At 42.5% G+C, this 20670-nt stretch overlaps 1 protein-coding gene across 18 annotated transcripts in view; it reads right to left on the bottom strand.

Annotated features, from left to right (window-relative positions):
• The window catches only part of ZNF438 (zinc finger protein 438), a 169588-nt gene that overhangs the window by 65687 nt on the left and 83231 nt on the right, over positions 1-20670 (bottom strand). The window contains exon 4 of one of the 18 annotated variants that reach the window (XM_065586808.1): positions 29-68. The exons of the other annotated variants lie outside the window; for them this stretch is intronic. The gene's annotated coding sequence lies outside the window, so the exon portion shown is untranslated. The remainder of the gene's footprint in view (positions 1-28; positions 69-20670) is intronic. 18 annotated transcript variants of the gene reach the window in all.

Raw genomic sequence — 20670 nt, 5'->3', positions numbered from 1 at the left:
TCAACAAATTTTTAAAGCATATACACACATTTTTCAGCTTCTCAGTAAGATTCCATGCTCTCTACGAGCTATAAAGAAAAGAAGACAAATCAAAGAAGTCAGTGGAACATTTAAATATCTAGAGAAGATACCATCTACCACCACAGATCAAACATCTATGTCCACATTACTGGAAAAGAATTAGCTCATGTTTTCTGGAAGGTTTAATAAATGATTCCCCCCCCGCCCCCCCCCCGTGGAGGGAATCGAAAATTCAAGATTGCAACATGGCAAATCAGAGCTTAGATACTCCTTGGATGTTAAACCTACTCCTAAAGGATGCACATAGGATTGTCCCTTCTTGGTTGCTTTTAGAGCATGTTGTAAAGTGTATGTTAAGTTTCACTATCACCATTTTCAAGCACTCTTGTTTTTGCTTTTTATTTTAATATTTGTAAACACTTATTTCTTTTCTATTCTTTTGATTAATTGGGACTTGGTTCTCTGTTTGGTGGGTTGGTTTGCCTGATGTCTTTTGGGCTCATCATTCTATATAATCTTTTATATCATCTGATAGAGCTCCATTTCAGTTTTGGAGTCAGATTTTAAGGTCAGAAGAGACCATCATGATCATTTTAATCTAACTTCCTGCATACCACATGTCAAAGAACCTCACCCAATAATTTCTGCATCAAGCCCATAACTTGTTTAACCTTTAGAATATCCTTTAGAAAGAGAGCCAGTCTTGATGTAAAAACTTCAAATAATGGAAAATCCACCACCTTCTTTGCTAAATTGTTTCAATGGGTAATTAACCTCACTGTTAAAAAATTCTGCCTAAAATTATCCACCTATTAGATCTCATGCTTTTTTTCTGCTACATTAAAGAACCATCTAGCGTCAGAAATTTCTTCCCCTTGTAGGTACTTACAGACTAAAAAAAAAAAATCACAACTTAATTTTGTCTTGGATATATTAAATAGACGGAGTTTCTTAAATCTCTCACCATAAAGCATATTTTCCGGATAACAAATCATTTTTGTAGCTCTTCTCTGAACACCTTCTAAAATCCTGTCACCATTCTTTTTGAAGTGCAAACTCTGGACCTGTACACAGTATTCTAGTAATGGTGATGCTGTACATAGAGGCAATATCACCTCCCTCTGGGTAATCACATCTACAAACAAATTTAACTACCCTCTCTATTCTGAGGACTCACAGATCCATCTCTCTATTCCAGACTCATGGATGTCTAGCCATTAGCACAAGCGCAACATGGCTAAACAGAGCTCTTAATCTCTCCCTCCATGCCCTTCCTGCCAACTCCTTTCTCGATCGCTGTTGATACCACCATCCTGCCTGTCATTCAGCCTGGGTGTCATTTTCAACTCGGACCTTCTTGAGATCCTCACATCCAGCTATGTTTAAATCTTGCCAATTCTTTTTATACAACATCTGTAAGATCCAGCCTTTCCTATCCATTCACACAGCTAAAACTTGTATCCAGGCTCTCACCATCTCATCTTTCAATTACAGCAACATCCTTTTCTCTGCCCTTGACAAGTGCAATCTTGCCCCACTTATATCCATTCAAAATCCTGCAAAGAATTTTCCTAGACCATTGCTTTGACCATGTCAGCCCTCTCTTTGCAATCCCTCTACTGGCTTCCCCTTCTCTATCACATCAAACATAAGCAACTTGCCTTCACTTTCAAAGCCATTTAGGGCCAATCTCCATCCTACCTATCATCTCTCATTTACTATCAAGATATCAACTCCTGCCTCATCACCCACTTAATTTTTCAAACGAGCACCTTCACACTTCCTCCCATGCTGCCTCTCATTCTTGGGTGGAGTTTCCCATAAACATCTGCAAAGATACTTCATTCTACTTCAAACACTCCTTAAAACACTTCTTTTCCACGTCTATAAAAAAATACTTGACAATGGTTGAACCGTTGTATGCGGAGGCCATTGCTAACCATGCTGACCAATTTTCTCATTGTTTCCTTATACTCCTTACCTACACTGTCTGTACCTATCTTCTGTCTCATTTTATACTTAGATGATAAGCCCTTGGGGCAGAAATCATTTTTTAATTCTGTGTTTGTATAACACTTAACATAATAGAATCATAGAATATTAGGGTTGGAAGAGACCTCAGGAGGTCATCTAGTCCAATCCCCTGCTCAAAGGAGGACCAACACCAACTAAATCATCCCAGCCAGGGCTTTGTCAAGGCGGGTGCTTCACCACCCTCCTAGTGAAATAGTGTTTCCTAATATCCAACCTAGACCTTCCCCACTGCAACTTGAGACCACTGCTTCTTGTTCTGTCATCTGGCACCACTGAGAACAGCCTAGCTCCATCCTCTTTGGAACCCCCCCTTCAGGTAATTGAAGGCTGCTATCAAATCGCCCCTCACTCTTCTCTTCTGCAGACTAAATAACCCCAGTTCCCTCAGCCTCTCCTTGTAAGTCATGTGCCCCAGCCCCCTAATCATTTTTGTGCCCTCTGCTGGACTCTCTCCAATTTGTCCACATCCCTTCTGTAGTGGGGGGACCAAAACTGGACAGGGTCCAGGGATATGACTAGGCTTCCTACACACCACAGTAATTTAAATAATAATGCATAATAATAATACTTTATATTCCCCTGCTTATATTTCCAAGGATCGTATACATTATCTTAGCTATAGTTTGAGCTGATGTTCAATTGGTTATCTACCATGGCCCTCAAGTCCTTTTCAAAGTCACCAATTTCCAGGATACAATTCTCCATCTTATAAATGAGATCTACATTCTTCGTTCCTAGATTAATTATCTTTCATTTGGGTGTATTAAAATGAATGTTGTTCAAATAAGACACCTTACCAAGCAGTTCATGTCAAACTGTATAACGGACTTGTTCCCATCATTTTTTTTTAATCACTCCACAATTTTTATGTCATCTACAAGTTTTATCAGCAAGAATTTCATATTTCCTTCAGCTCTTTGATGAAAATATTGACTAACATTGGGACAAGAACAGATCCCTACGGGGACCCTACTAGATATATCTCCATTGGATGACAACTTCCCCATCTACAATTGCTTCTTATGACCTATCAGTTAGCCAGTTTTTTTAATATATTTGCTATGGACTGCATTGATTTTGTACAGTGCTATTTTTTAATCAGAATGTCATGTGTGCATAAGTAAAAATGCCTTACAGAAGTTTGTCAACATAATATCAACCAAACTTCATTGCATTAAAAAAAAAAGTTCTTTGATAAGACCTATTTTCCATAAAACCAAGTTGATTGGCAGCAATTATGCTGCCACTCTTTCTCTTTACTGATTGCATTTCATATCAGTCTTTCCATGATTTTCCCGCAGATCAATGACAGGCTATTTGGCCTATAGTTACCTGAGTCATTCCTTTTAGACTTTTTGAATATTGGCACATTAGCCTTTTTACAGTCCTCTGGACCTTTCCCAGTGTTCCAAGATGGTTTAAAAATCAACATTAATGATTCAGAGAACTCCTTGGTCAATTGTCTTACTAGCCATGGTTACCACTCCTGCAGATTTAAAAATGTTTAATAGCTGCTGATTAACATCCTTCCTCATTACTGATGGCATTGAAAGTATTTCATCATCACTGTAAAATATAATACACCATCCTACCTCTTTCTGAATAAAAACAAATATTTATTGAATACTTATGCCTTTTCTGATTGATAATTATACCATCCTTGTCTAATGTCGGACCGATAACAGACAGGATTTTGTCTGTCTGACACACACACACACACACACACACACACACACACCTTGTTGTCCCTAATTCTAAGGATCATAGATTTTTATTGACACCTTTAGCTTCCCTTACCGATTATTTCCTAACTGCTTTGTATGCATTGCTATCAGCTTCTCCAGTTTTTCCATTTTTCAAAATTATTTATTTTATTTTGTATTGGTACCTTTCACCACACCTCTTAACCAGAATGTTTTTTTATCCAAAGAAGCCTTTTCATAACTCAAAGAGCATATTTTTGGGGGTATCTGATCTCTCTTGCGCATCTGCAGAGTAACATTCTATGCACACAGTTGTAGCTCCATAAGACATTTCCAAGGCCTCCCTTGTGACACTTGACATTTTCCAATTCACATTTGAATCTAAATTTGGGGCACTGCATTATGTGCTCAATGATCTGGATGCTCTCACCGCAGTTACACGAAGGGGAGTTCTTTGATTTTCCACTTCTGGCTCAAGTAGCCACATTGAAACCAGGAGGGCAGCTTCTTGGGTTAGTAATAATGTGCTTGTTTGGAATGATAGCTGAAGTTCAGACACTTTGCCATTCCCTGGCCAGATCCAGAGACATGAGGTGGTCACTTGTGGAACATAGTGGTTTTTAGTATCAGAGGGGTAGCCGTGTTAGTCTGGATCTGTAAAAAGCAACAGAGAGTCCTGTGGCACCTTTAAGACTAATGGATGTATTGGAGCATAAGCTTTCGTGGGTGAATGCCCACTTTGTCAGATGCATGTAATGGCATAGTGGTTTTTGTGATTTCAGGCATTGCTGGGAATGTAGCCGGATGGAAAGTTCTGCACAGTCTTCAGTGTGTTTAAGTTCTCATGCTCTGGCTACATTTCAGCTGACAGCTGTATGTTCAATGTTTGCTAATACAAAAAGCCACGCTAAAGTTGTTGATTTTAAAGTTCCCATGATGATTCACGTGGTCTGATTCAGTTGCCTAGCCACAAGATGAGTGCAGGGTGGAAGAGGACAACCTTCACACAGTCCACCCTGTTAAGTGGGAAACCACAACTAATGTCATCAAACTAGTAGGTGAATATCAACTGTCGACCTCCTGCTCAAAAAGAGCACAAAATAAGCGTACCTTTTCAGGGTTTCTAATAAAGCATTCTTCACTAATTTCCAATTATCATTCACATTTGTATGTTTAAATATTTCCTGACACTTAATTTTGCTCTGAATTGTTTTCAGCTTTGGAAATTAGGCCATTACTAGTTAAGACTATATTGTTTGCACATAGCAAATGAAATTAGATTATGATCACTTGCACCTATGCAACCATCAGTTGTTAGTTCAGTGATTAATCTTTATCCATCAGAATAATGCAGAATTACCCCTAGTGGAGTATAATATTTTTGTATTAGAAAATTGTGTGATTTTTAGGAAATCTATGGACGTTTCACCAGTGGCAGCATGAGACCTCTAGCATGTGTTTCCCATACTGAAATCCACATACCACGTTTTTTCTTCCTATAAATTACAAATAGATGTTTAAGTAGCTGCTCATCCTCTTCCACTGTCTCATGTGGTCATCTATAGCAGATCCTCACCAGTATTCTGTCTTGTGATTTATCAGTTAGCGCATTGACCTGTATGCATTCTAGGCCCTGTTCTTCTGAATTTTCAGCACCTCCTAAGGGTTCGTCTACTTTTCAAGCAAGAAGTATAATTTCCAGTTTGAGAAGATGATTGCACTAGCACGCTACAAACAGTTTAGATCTAGAAAAAAAGTCCTGAAATGAAATGGAATACTATTCAAAGTCTTCATTTAAAAAAAAAAAGGACAAATGTTTCCTTTGAAGCACATTTTCTTCTATGAAAGGTTTCAGAATAGCAGCCGTGTTAGTCTGTATCCGCAAAAAGAAGAACAGGAGGACTTGTGGCACCTTAGAGACTAACAAATTTATTAGAGCATAAGCTTTCGTGGACTACAGCCCACTTCTTCGGATGCATATAGAATGGAACATATATTGAGGAGATATATATACACACATACAGAGAGCATAAACAGGTGGGAGTTGTCTTACCACCTCTGAGAGGCCAATTAATTAAGAGAAAAACAACTTTTGAAGTGATAATCAAGCTAGCCGAGTACAGACAGACAGTTAGATAACAAGTGTGAGAATACTTACAAGGGGAAATAGATTCAATGTTTGTAATGGCTCAACCATTCCCAGTCCTTATTCAAACCTTATTCAACGCCGGTTTGAATAAGGACTGGGAATGGTTGAGCCATTACAAACATTGAATCTATTTCCCCTTGTAAGTATTCTCACACTTGTTATCTAACTGTCTGTCTGTACTCGGCTAGCTTGATTATCACTTCAAAGGTTGTTTTTCTCTTAATTAATTGGCCTCTCAGAGGTGGTAAGACAACTCCCACCTGTTTATGCTCTCTGTATGTGTGTATATATATCTCCTCAATATATGTTCCATTCTATATGCATCCGAAGAAGTGGGCTGTAGTCCACGAAAGCTTATGCTCTAATAAATTTGTTAGTCTCTAAGGTGCCACAAGTCCTCCTATTTTCTTCTATGAAAACTTCATTGCCCTTTTCAATATCATATACATATATATATATATATATAAAAACAATTTAAGATATATTTTGTAAAGTTGATCCCAGTTTTTAGGATCTATATTGATATTGATGGTTGGCTTGCACCCAATCTTTGCTATCATCTTGTGCAAGAGAAAATAAGATTTAGTCCTGTTTTATGTGCCAAAAATTCACCCCCCCCATCCCTTCTTGGGGGGCTTTTGAGGGGGGAGGAGGAATGAAGGAAGGGGGCCACAGTGGCTCATAAGTGCCAAAGACATTTATCACCTCTCTCTTGTGGATATTTTCTACCTGTATAAATTTGCTTAATTTATGGAAGCCTCTTGAAACATAGCATGTAAATGTCAGCAATCAGGCTAGAATCTTGCATATTTCTATTTAAGGTTAACTTGCTTCAGTGCTGATGACAAAGCTCCACTCTCAATTCCACTGTCCTTAAGTTAATGTTGGTTTTCCTCTTGGCGAATGCTTAGTTGCATGAATGACAACTGTCTTTATAGAGGCTGAATAGGTAAAACCTCCCAAAATAAGTTTCCACATTTTGACTACTTTGTGCCAGATAAATGTATTATTTATAAGGATTTCAGAATGAGCTGCTTTCTTCAGATATTATACTAAGTCAAAAGTACAGTATCTGAAAACCTACAGAAGAAAGACCAAATTCATTTATAAGGTTAAATGGCTGAACTTCTTTATAATTGTTTCTGTAATGCAAACTTTTGTACAGATCAATTTTATAAGTAGTTGAGGAACAACATTTACAAATTTAACCCTTTTATTTTAAATTGAAAATATTCTATAGAAAGCACAATACTTACTAAATTCAATACCACACTAGATATCAAAAATGAAACTCTCCCTCCAGAAAGCAGCCATAAATATGTACCATATGGATTTCATAGCATATAAATCATGAAACACTTAATAAACTCTTTAAATTTGTTTTAGAGTAGGCTCCCTAAAAAGACAAACTAGTACTAAAGCTCAAGAACTATACAATATGGAAAAAGGAAAGTAATAAGTGATTGAGAGAGGAAAAATTAGAAAGATATTAATAAAAGTCAAGATAAAATTCATGAGTAGGACAAACTAAATATATTTTTAATGAGAAAAAGTGAGTTTCATTCTAAGGATTTCTCAGAAGACAGTTTATAAAGGATCTGAGTTTTTTTCTACATAGCGCTTTCAGTTTACCATTACCTCCTGCACTCCTTTCACATAGCAAAATACTTTTTATAAGTACAACATTCCAGGCAGCAAGTATTTGTAGAGATTTGTATTTTGTAAACACACACACACAATTTAAGAAAGTACAAATTAAATAGATAGGCAAAATAAAAAGAACCAGATAACTGTAAAATTTCTGAAACTATTTTGTCTTCTCAAATGTCAAAAAGAACACAAGATTTATTTTTCTTTGGCACAGAAGGAGGTCTGGACACTCAAGACTAACATTGTGCTTATCTTTTTATTTAGCCTCTAACTTTTTTTTTTTTTTTTTTTTTAAAGGCATACCCTCTAATTCAGAGGCGGGCAAACTTTTTGGCCTGAGGGCCACATCGGGTTTCGTAAATTATATGGAGGGCCGGTTAGAGGAGGGGGATGTGACCCAGCCCCCGCTTCCTATCTGCCCCCTTGCCCCGGACTCCTGCCCCATCCAACCCCCCCGTTCCCTAACAGCCTCCCTGGGACCCCTGCTCCATCCACACACCCCCGCTCCCTGTTCCCTGACTGCCCCCGGACCTCCGCCGCCCGATCCAACCCCTCCTCTCATTCCTGACAGCCCCCCTGGGACCCCTGCCCCATCCAACCATCCTTTCTCCCTGTCCCCTAATAGCCCCTGGAACCCCTGCCCCGACTGCCCCCTGCCGCCCCATCCAACCCCCCCTTCCTTCCTGACTGCCCCCCAGGATCCCTGCCCCCCCATTCAACCCCATTTCCCCCCCGACCACCATCCACACTCCCACCCCCGACCACCACCCCAAACTCCCCTGCCCTCTATCCAACCTCCACCCCAGTCCCTTCCCACCTTACCGTGCTGCCTGGAGCACTGGTGGCGCTACAGCTGGGCCATGCTGCCACCGCCACGCAGCACAGAGCACCGGGTCAGGCCAGGCTCTGCAGCTGCGGACAAGGGGAAACAGCAGGGGAGGGGCCGGGCAGGATGGTCCCGCGGGCCGGATGTGGCCCACGGGCCTTAGTTTGCCCATCCCTGCTCTAATTATTGCTGGCAGCAATAATTTAGCAACAGCTAAGTCCATCTGAAATCCTTGATTCCCAATAACATGCCAAGTCTAAGTACACAGAAAATTTCCCAACTGGACAATAGAAAACTAAGACTGTGAAGGAGCTATTTTAATCAATACACTGGCATTTTTTCTGCAGTTTCTGAAATTGAACTAATGTAAATTATTAAACTGACCACTACTGAAGTTGGCATGCCCTCTTCTTCAATTAGAGAATCTGGATTCTGGTAGCAAAAACTCAATAGTGATCAGTGTGTGATTCCCTTGAGAAATGAGTATGAAGGAAGCAAGTAAGAGTATGAGGTTCCTGATTCTGCATGAGATGATGTTACAGATATATTAGAATCATTTTGTTATTTGCTTGCTGTCAGTGTTTGGAGTCTAATTAGAAATAAGAGTTGCTTGGGGTCTTGACAGTTAAACTGATGTGAACATTAATAAACAAAATACACTGGATATATTGATGAGGTAATGGAGAGCAAGGGTGTTTACAGACTAGTTTTTAAAAGAGGTAAGACACTGCCCACCTAGTACCTTGTTCAACATTTTTTCTTCGTTAAAATCCAGAGAAACAGTAAGCAGAAAGCAGATTTTGTGAGGCTGGAAACATGTCTACTGGAGTGTGCAAACTTCACAAAAACTGTTCAGAAACAGAAAAAAACGGAGCTGTCAACATCTTAAGGATCAATGGCAGACCCATGACACTGATGGCACAGCCTTTCTTTTAGCTTCACATTGTAAAATAAAACATTGCAGTCTGAAATGTGAAACAAAAATGAACTCATGCACAAGATTAAATTATTTAAGGATAAAGGGCAAAGACCTGCCTCGCTCCACTGGTATGGAGTGTCTAAAGTACAGCAGAAAGGCTAGATTTCCATTGCATGGGGTGAAAGTGGAAGAAGCAGGCTGTAAAAGGGCAACCTTCTTTACACCCTTTAATACTAAGAGGAAAAAATGTACCTCAGTAGCTCTGAGACTATATGAGAAAAATACTCTGCATCTTCTTTTTTACAGTCAAGGGGATCCTACTCAACATTACCCCATTAACCTCAAATGTAGCAGTACAGAAATGAGAGCAATGGTATCTCAAAAAGGAAGGTCCCAGGCCACATAAGGCTTTATAAATCAAAACCAACACCATAAACTCCACCCAGAAGCCAAAAGACAGCCAATCCTGTACACGTGGATCATCATTGCAGGTCTGAGTCTGATGAAAGCAAATGTCTGGGCTGCTGTGATGGAACTGGGTATTCTTGCCACCATGTTATTTGGCTTTCCATCATCATTTTCCATCATCGTCTAGGACAGTGGTCACCAACTTGTCAATCGCAATTAACTGATCAATCCTGGAGCCATGGCCAGTTGATTGCAATCTCCGGGCCACTAAAAGTCCGGCAGTGCAGCAGGGCTCAGAGGCTGCCTCCCTGACATGGCCCCATGCTGTTCCATTGGCCAATGGGAGCTGCGGGAGCGGCACTTGCAGGCATGGGCCGTGCACGGAGACCTGCTCCCCTCCCTGCCCCCCACAGGGGCCGCACACAGAGACGTGCCAGCAGCCAACTGCTTCCTGGAGCAGAGTGGGGCTATGGCAGGCAGGCAGGCAGCCTGCCTGAGCCCCGCTGTGCCACCGACGGTAAGCACCTTCCGGCTGGAGCCTGCACCTCACACCCCCTCCTGCACTCCAATTTCCAGTCTAAAGCTCCCTCCCAGACCCTGCACCCCCTCCCACATCCCAACCTCCTGCACCAGCCTGGAGCCCCCTCCTGCACCCAAACTCCCTCCCAGAGCTTGCACTCCTCACTCCTGCACCCCAACCCCCTGCCACATTGTAAGCCAATGCAAACTCCACAGTTGAGAATGTTACACTGATTTGTGACAATCCCTGAAGGATTTTGGTTCTATAAACCACAAATGACACTAATAAAAAGTAAAACTCATTAAATATCCAGTGGATTCTATGAGATTAGGTGCTATGTGACCATATGACACCTGCACCCCTGCCCCAGGCTCAGCCCAGAGCCCCCTGCCACACTCCAAACCCCTTGGCCCCAGCCCAGAGCCTGCACCCCTCCCACACCCCAACCCCCTGCCCCAGCCCGATGAAAGTGAGTGAGGGTGGGGGAGAGTGAGCGACAGAGGGAGAGGTGAATGGAGTGAGTGGGGCGGAGCCTCGGGGAAGGGGCGAGGAAGACCCTGGATTGATCTTAAATTCAAAAAGTGATCATGTGCATAAAAAGGTTGCAGAGTAGCAGCCGTGTTAGTCTGTATCCGCAAAAAGAACAGGAGTACTTGTGGCACCTTAGAGACTAACAAATTTATTAGAGCATAAGCTTTCGTGAAGTGGGCTGTAGTCCACGAAAGCTTATGCTCTAATAAATTTGTTAGTCTCTAAGGTGCCACAAGTACTCCTGTTCTTTTTATAAAAAGGTTGGAGACCACTGATCTAGGAGTCAAAAATACTCCAAGGCTACAAACTGACTCTCAGTTTTAGTATGCAGTCTGCATTTTCATCAATGATGCCTGAGTATTTTTTCTTCCTACCTATCTGTTTTGTCACAGGTAAGAACAACTCTCCAGATTTAGTCAAAGTTCGGGCACTTTCTTTAAAAAAAAAAAAAAAAAAAAAAAAAGGTGAATGGAAGAAATTAAAATTGTATGTTAAAACTGATATGGGTATGGATGTGAAATGTTACAATGAAATGTGAAAGAAATCACTTGCATACCCTGAAAGGTGCCATGTTGAAATATTTTTCATGTTGGTTAAAACTGTAGCCACACTTCTATCATCAAATGCTGTTGTGAAGAATTTGTTTAGTATTATGACTCAAATAAACATGACAAGATGTCTATTGTAACATAACACTTGGAGTGTCCATCAGCAAAGATTCCCAACACAAGTTCCATGATTTTGACAGCATCAGAGCCACTGACAGTATAGTTTCCCCCCCAAACCAGAGAAAATGGAGTAAGTATGATGAAAACTGTTTTATCGTTTCCTTTTTCGAGTCCTGATAATAAAAAGCATAACTCAGAGTAATAATCAATAGTAGGATAGTAACTAATTTCCATGGTAAAAATGATTAAGTCTCTCAGAAAAGTCAAAGTAACATAAAAATGGCCTTTTAAAAATCTAATCTAAAGAAGCTACCTGAATGTGACTAAATTTTTGTGGGTTTCACTGAACTTGAAAGTGAGAACCCACCGTACCTACAAGCAAAATGTAGGCAGTTCTACCTTAGATAAGTGAAATGACTTAATCACTGTTGCTGTTTTATTTTAAGTATATTTATGCACATTGTCATAACAGTAATTTACATGTCTGCTTAAGTGGAGGTCTTGTACCCTTTATGCGCGAAACTCAATTAATTACATTTGTGTAAAAGCTTAAAAAAACCACACAACACATTATTTTTTAACTTGAGAATAGTTGTTAAATGTTTTCAAACAAATTAAATTTGCTTCCTTCAACAAATACTGAAAATGATGGGCTCAATTCTTCCCTGGATCTGCATGAGTTAGAGAAGCCTAGGGCAGTTAGAGGCTGCTTTAACTTAAACTAACAAAGGATCAGCAGAACAGACCATCACCTCAACCATTCCCTACCCAATACATCTTCTACTCAAAGAAGCTACCTTTAGTCACAATACAAAAGTAGCTGCTTTGAGTTTACTTCTACTTTTTGTGCATCTGATTTTCTAGAAAACATAAGACCAAGTTCTCCGTTGTGCGTTTGCCTCTTTGCACTGGAGACCATTTTTAAATCAAGATTGGATGTTTCTCTGAAAGATATGTTCTATGAATTAATTTGGGGAAGTTCTATGGCCAGGAGGTCAGACCAGATGATCACAATGGTCCCTTCTGGTCTTCAAATCTATGAATATGAATTATGTAAAAACAAAAACAGCAGCAGTCAATTAAATGGATAACAAGCTATAGATGTACAAAACATGAACAGATAAACATGAGACATGAAAGTTGTGTCCGTAATCTATTATATAACTTTATTGATATTTAAACCAGTGATCGTCTATCTGTAACTCAGGATATAAAAAGGGGAAGTAAAGAACTTACTGTGGAAAAAATGCTACTAACAAAGTGGGCTTCTTTATTTCTTCGTTTACTGATTCAAACATGACCACAAAGACAAAGTTGCTACTGTCTGACAGCTATTTAGTGACATAAAAATAATGAGCTGGTAGTTTGAATTCAGTTCTCAGTGAATGAGCGTTCACATCACAAAAAAACACCACCACTCTTCCTGCCCTTATTGGCAGCCTCACAAACTGAACGAAGGGCATGGAGAGTGAACTCATTCTCACCCCTACAGACAGTCTCTCTAGATCAGGGTTGCGGAGCAGTTGTGAGATAGTCTAGGGAAGCTTGTAATACCATTGACCTTTCTGCACCAGTTCTGTGGACAAACAGAGGATTTCAGTCTCCAAGACTCTGAATCTAGCATCCTTCAGCAGTACTACACTTATTTAAAAAAATTAAAAAGAAAAAATGATTGAATGCTTACAGCTCGTAACGTGTAACATGAAAAATTAGGGGCAGTGTGGACTAGCTGAACTACATGAAGAAAGGTAGAAATAAGTAATACCCCCCTTTTTCTGAAAACTATACAGCTTCTGCAAAGAATACAAAAGAAATGAAAATCCCACAGTTTCAACTAAGCACATTTATATTCTAGGCATCTTAAAATGATTTGCCAATTATATAGGCAAAAGTGAAATGCTACAATTAAAATCTGCCTTCTTTTGGTATCACAACCTGTTTTCCAAACTTGTTTAAGAAGAAAAGATAATCTTTAACATGAACCAGAAATCAATCAAACAGGATTCAAAAAATTCTAAGCCCCTACAGTTGATTTGTCAACTACTTGGCTGCAAAATTTGACTTTAAAAGACTAATGTGCTACCTTATTATTACTTTTAAAAGGGATTTCTTCTGGGATTGCACAGCAAAGGAATGAGCATTAGCCCATCTTACACAGGAAGGAGGAGAGATTTTTATCCTTAAAAACAGGAGGTTCGCCCACATGATCACCTGGGACAAACTTGGCCAGTGCAAGCAGGCTAGAAGGTTATAGGAGCCTGGGAATGTTTAACATCAAGAAAGTAATTACAGCCCAGCAAGATCAGAAGGAATTACACAGGAAATGTGAACAGTAACCCTTTCATGCCAAAAAAAAATCATGAAAAAACTGAATTTTTCTGCTGCCAACCTATGACACTATACAAACCAACTGCAAAATGCAGGAATGGAAAAAACATATATTACTAGACTATAAATTCATAATGATGTGATAAAAGTGTACTTCCAAGAACAGAACAGAATCTTTGATCTTTCTTGTTACCATATATACATTGTACCATTAAGAGTCCAGAAGAAACATGACAACCTTTCAAACACCATATTAGAAGGGACTGAGAGGTCAGTAGTATTTTTAGAAGTTTTTCATTTTATGCTGACCAAACAGTCTCTGCCCTAGAAGGTGGTTAAACATCTTGTTCTTATTCAATCAGGGACATTTTCCTTCCAAAATAAATAGTAAATTACCCAAGCAAAAATGCTAACTCTCTTATTTATCTATTCTATACAAATTTAGCTCCCAAACTCCAAAATAAACCATGTAGCTCCTAAGAATGGGTTCAAGCTGCCTTATGTATTGACTTCAGAAGAGAAAAGCTTCAATTTCCTGGAATCACAAGGAAATCGGAACAGTCTAACTATGGCTGCACCAAGTTACAAAGTCCTCCAGTGCCAATGTTTTGGTGGTAGAGGGTGTTAGACCATAGATACTCTTCATTATGCCCCTGAGAACAATCGGAGTGGTAGTGGGCAGGAATTCCGTTCCTGTACTTTGTTGAAGGACTTGGCAAGAGCCGCCCTATCAGCCAACGCAGGTGCTGCAGTTCTGGCCACTAAGCAGCAGCTGAGTGGAGGCGTGGCTGGGACAAGCAATATTGTATTCTTTATACATACATTCATAACCCTATCCGTACACATATCTAATGACCATTAAGTTCAAAACATTGCAAGCTTTCATAAAATATCTTTGTTGACATATTTTTATACAAAATAACATCATATACAACCAGTTGCTTCAATTGCTACTCTTTGTGATTCATACTCGCTGTTCTCCCCTTGGGGTGTCTGGACCCTGACTGTCAGATCCCCCTTGTGAATTTGATGCTGGAGTTTCTGTACTTTCAGAGTTAGGACAACTGAGACCAATTCTAATCAAGCAAGATGCTACTAAATGATTTTTTTTTAAAGCTTTCTACTGCAGAAAAAATGCATTTCTCTGTATCCACCAGCTTGTGACACTGTAAGGGTATGTCTACACTACGAGAGTAGTTCGATTTTACTTAAATCGAATTTGTGGAACCGATATTACAAAGTCAAACGTGTGTATCCACACTAAGGACAGTATTTCGACTTTGTGAGTCCACACTAACGGGGCAAGCGTCGACACTGGAAGCGGTGCACTGTGGGCAGCTATCCTGCAGTTCCCGCAGTCCCCACTTCCCCTTTGGAATTCTGGGTCGAGCCCCCAATGCCTGCTGGGGCAAAAAATGTGTCAAGGGTGGTTTTGGGTAACTGTCGTCATTCAACCGTCACTCCCGTCCTCCCTCCCCAAAAGTGCCGGTGGGCAATCACTTCGCGCACTTTTCTGGTGAGTGACAGCGCGGACGCCACAGTACTGCGAGCATGGAGCCCGCTGCGACCATTGCTGCAGTTATGGCCATTGTCAACACCTCGCACCTTATCATCCACCTTTTTCAGAGTCAGATGCTGGGAAATCAGGCGAGGAGGCTACGGCAGCACGGTGAGGACAGTAAGTCTGAGAGGGGCACAGACCTCTCACAAAGCACGGGATCCCGCGCCGTGAACATCATGATGGCAATGGGTCATGTTGATGCTGTGGAATGGCAATTCTGGGCCTGGGAAACAAGAACGGACTGGTGGGACCGCATAGTGCTGCAGGTCTGGGATGAATCAGTGGCTGCGGAACTTTAGGATGCGTAAGGGAACTTTCCTGGAACTTTGTGAGTTGCTGTCCCCTGCCCTGAAGCGCAAGGACACCCGGATGCAAGCAGCCCTGACTGTCCAGAAGCGAGTGGCCATAGCCCTCTGGAAGCTTGCAACGCCAGACAGCTACCGGTCAGTCGCGAACCACTTTGGCGTGGGCAAATCTACCGTGCGGGTTGCTGTGATGCAAGTAGCCAACGCAATCATTGAGCTACTGCTGTCAAAGGTAGTGACCCTGGGAAATGTGCAGGTCATCATAGATGGCTTCGCCGCGATAGGATTCCCAAACTGCGGTGGGGCTATAGATGGAACTCACATCCCTATCCTTGGACCAGACCACCAGGCCAGCCAGTACATTATCAGAAAGGGCGACTTTTCAATAGTGCTGCAAGCACTGGTGGACCATAGGGGACGTTTTACAAACATCAACATCGGATGGCCGGGCAAGGTTCATGACGCTCGTGTTTTCAGGAACTCTGGTCTGTTTAGACGGCTGCAGCAAGGTATTTACTTCCCGGACCACAAAATAACTGTTGGGGATGTGGAGATGCCTATAGTGATCCTCGGGGACCCTGCCTACCCGTTAATGCCCTGGCTCATGAAGCCCTATACAGGCGCCCTGGACGCTGAAAAAGAACTCTTCAACTACCGTCTGAGCAAGTGCAGAATGGTGGTGGAGTGTGCTTTTGGACGTCTCAAGGGGAGATGGAGAAGCTTACTGACTCACTCTGATCTCAGCGAAACCAATATCCCCATTGTTATTGCAGCTTGCTGTGTGCGCCACAATCTCTGTGAGAGCAAGGGGGAGACCTTTATGGCGGGGTGGGAGGTTGAGGTGAATAGCCTGGCTGCTGATTACACCCAGCCAGACAGCCGTGCGATTAGAAGAGCCCAGCAGGACGCGCTGTGTAACCGGGAGGCTTTGAAAGCTAGGTTCCTCAGTGAGCAGGGTAACCTGTGACTATGAAGTTTGTTTAAAGAGAAGCTGAACCTGCCCCAGTTTCTTTACCCACTTAATGTTGACTATCCTCTGCAGTTATATAGCCCGTTCACCCCCTTCCAACACACGTTTAAAAATAAAATAAATGGAACTTTGTTAATTAACACCGTTTTCTTTATTACGGATTTCGCGGTAAAGTGTTGAAACTGGGACGCAGACTGTGGTGGGGAGCGGGCGTAGTGATGGAAAGAACGCTTCTAAACTCGAGGAATGACAGGCTCCTGCTCCTAGAGCGGTCCGCAGTGGTGGACTGGTTGTTTCAACGGAGCCTGCCACCCCTCCTTTTTGGGACTCCGTGTGTAGGGGCTATGTGACTTTGTGGCGGGGGAGGACAGTTACAGATCCCCTGCTGCGTGGCTCTGTGATCCAGGCTAAGGACCGCTGCATAAGATCTCTAACCGCCCTCCCTCGCCACAAAGTCACATAGCCCCCACACACACAGAAAATGAAAACCACCTCCCAGACTGACCAGGGTGCCTAGTGACTGCAATGTGTGTGAGACCTTCTGCTGAACCTGCCCCCGTGTCTGTACCCTTGTAAAGGTGACTGTCCTCTCCAATTACCAACCCCCTTCCCCCTCTTCAAACACACTCTCCTCTAAAAGAACATGATGGAAAGAGTCATTAACAGAAACGTATTTTTTATTAGCAACTACACAGTTAGGGAATGAAACTAGGACGGGGTGAGGCGGGAAGGGTGAGGCGGGAAGGAAAGGACTTATCAAATTTTTGGGAATGAGAGCCTTCTGGTACTTGAGCAGTCTGCAGGGGTGGAGTGACAGTTTTCACGACCCCTGCCGCCCCTCCTTCTTGGGACTTTGGGTGAGGGGGGTATGGGACTTTGTGGCGGGGGAGGGTGGTTAGAGATAGACTGCAGCGGGGCTCTGTCCTCCTGCCTCTGGTCCTGCAGAACATCCACAAGGTGCCGGAGCATGTCCGTTTGCTCCCTCATTAGTGCAAGCTGCGTTTGAGTCGCCTGCTGGTCTTCCTGCCACCACCTCTCCTCCCGTTCACTGTGTGCTTGCTGGTATTGCGACATGTTCTCCCTCCACTGGGTCTGCTGGGCCGCCTCGGCTCGGGAGCAGCCCATAAGTTCTGAGAACGTCGTCCCGTGTCCTTTGCTTTCTCCACCTAATCTGCACCAGCCTCTGGGAGGGGGATGCTGGGGTAGGTCAGGAGACATTTGCAGCTGTGGGATGGGAAAAAGGGAGTGAATTCCTCACAAAGATACATTTTTGTGACCAATGAACATAGTCGTTCTCTGTGAAGAAGACCATGCACAGTACCTATCACATGCGCTCTCAGGACAAGGTCGAATTTTCAGCCTTTGCATTCAGTGCCTGGGGTCTTGCAGTGGAGATCAGACAAGCGGGGCAGGACAGCGGAATTCGGCTGACATGGTAAACCGTAGACTTTTGGCTGCTTAAAACTTAATTTATAGCAGCGCCCTCCTTTCACGTTCAAAGCAATGCTCCTAGCATTGGGCAGTTCCAGCTGCCGGCAATCCGGCAAGCCTGAACTCTGCCCCTGTTCTACCCCCCGTGGCTGTCCCCGGGAAAGATCCCTGTATGCTGCCCCCTCCCGCCTCCACCGCGTGGCTGTAAACCGCCGGTTACAGTTATGTAAAAGAACAGGCAAGCAGTCCCAATACTAACATTCCCCTAATTCAAAGCAGGTCACCATTAGCGACATCACTCTGACGAGGATTTCTGACACAGAGAAAGACCGCATGCTGCGTGAAAGCCAGCAAAAAACAGGGCTGTATGCCACCATGCTCTGCGAGGCAATGATCCCAGAGTACTTGAGGATAGCCTGGCATGGAAAAGTTTCCTACCACGGAGGACGTAATAAGGCCGCTCTCCCCAGGAACCTCATGCAAAGGCTTTCCAATTACCTCCAGGAGAGCTTCGTGGAGATGTCCCATGAGGATTTCACCTCTATCCCCAAACATATAGACCTTATTTTCCAGTAGCTGCACTGGCAAGGACTAAAAAGTAGAGCGCCTAGGGCAAACTAATCATGAAAAACCCATTGTTAATATTCCTGTTCTGTTCAAAATAAATGTTTACATGTTTAAAACACTTACCGACTGATCCTTCCCCTGATTCAGGGTCCGGGTTAACGCCTGGGGAGGGTTGGTAGGGGATCTCCGTGAGGGTGATGAAGAGATCCTGGCTGTCGGGGAAATCAGCGTTGTAAGCGCTGTCGACTGCCTCGTCCTCCTCATCTCCTTCCTCATCTTCCCCGTCCACTAACATCTCTGAGAAAGCGGCCGTCGACAATATCCCATCCTCAGAGTCCACAGACAGTGGTAGGGTAGTGGTGGCGGCTGCACCTAGAATGGAATGCAGTGCCTCGTAGAAACGGCATGTCTGGGGCTGGTATCCGGAGCGTCCGTTTGACACTTTGGTCTTCTGGTACCCTTGTCTCAGCTCCTTGATTTTCACGCGGCACTGCGTTGCATCCCGGCTGTATCCTCTCTCCGTCATGGCTTTGGAGATCTTCTCATAGATCTTCGCATTCCGTTTTTTCAAGCGCAGCTCCGAAAACACAGACTCATCGCCCCACACAGCGATCAGATCCAAGACTTCCCGATCAGTCCATGCTGGGGGCCTCTCTCTATTCAGCGATTGCATGGTCACCTCTGCTGGAGAGCTCTGCATCGTTGCCAGTGCTGCTGAGCTCGCCACGATGTCCAAACAGGAAATGAGATTCAAACTGGCCAGACAGGAAAAGGAATTCAAATTTTCCCGGGGCTTTTCCTGTGTGGCTGGTCAGAGCATCCGAGCTCGGACTGCTGTCCAGAGCGTCAACAGAGTGGTGCACTGTGGGATAGCTCCCGGAGCTATTAGCGTCGAATTCCATCCACACCTACCCTAATTCGACATGGCCATGTCGAATTTAGCGCTACTCCCCTCATCGGGGAGGAGTACAGAAATCGAATTAAAGAGACCTCTATGTCGACCTAAATAGTTTCGTTGTGTGGACGGGTGCAGGGTTAATTCGATATAACACTGCTAAATTCGATATAACCTCCTAGTGTAGACCAGGCCTAAGAGATTAACAAAAAACCCTAAGGGGATAAAACATGAGAGATAAGAGTCAAGTATTAAAAGATTTTGTATGGATTTGCTGTTAGAATTATCTATTGAGAGTCTCTTCTAGGGGTCATATTAAACATAAAGACTGTGCCCCTTGAAATAAATATTTTTTTAAAAAGTACACTAATTAGCTTACAACTTTGATTCTCCCAATAACGGAAGCACACAGTGTTGTTTTTTTCCAATAAAAGCGCACCAAATCTAACACTTCAGGATAAGTAAGCACAGGGAAGAAAGGACTGCAGGGAAGCACAAAGTGTTGCCAAAATTCTCATTTGAAGTATACATTTATATTCAAAGAAAATTATTTTTTATTTCTTCAAATTGTTATTAATTTTTTGTCTCTTTGAAATGAATATTCTTTTCCATTTCTTTAAAATTTCAGGACAGAACACCATCACCCTCTTGTCATGCATTTATAATGAACTCACCGTGGTAGCATGTAGGTGCCAGCATTGTAACATCTCTTGCCCTTTTCTATCCCTATTCTTGTGGCCTACACTTTTCCCTCACTACCCTTTCCCATGTATTCCTCTGTCAAAACCTCCTTCCTCTGTTTCCCACCTCCTCCTCCTCACCCCTCCTGTGTCCCTTGGAATGTTTCCACTTCCCAGCCTCATATTCAGTGACATAGGAGATGACTTTGAAGTCTACCCGGTTGCATGTTCAAGTAAAACAAACTGAACAAAAAACATACCATAGAAGCACAAGATACAATGGCAGAATACAAAGGATAGGCATACAAACAAGGCAGATGTGGTACAGGTAAGGTCCACCACCCCAGATAGCCATAAAGATCATTGCTGACATTATGACCTGCATAAATAACTATATGCAAGTAATTCTGGGAGAAAATGGAAAGTTGAAACAATTTACAGTTATATTTTCCACTACTTTGTTGAGACACAGGCAGAAGAAAGCCAATTATCTTGACCACACAT

Source organism: Chrysemys picta, chromosome 2 (genome assembly GCF_011386835.1).
Source record: "Chrysemys picta bellii isolate R12L10 chromosome 2, ASM1138683v2, whole genome shotgun sequence".
NCBI classification, from domain to species: domain Eukaryota; kingdom Metazoa; phylum Chordata; order Testudines; family Emydidae; genus Chrysemys; species Chrysemys picta.
This window is presented reverse-complemented; position numbering and strand designations above follow the sequence as displayed.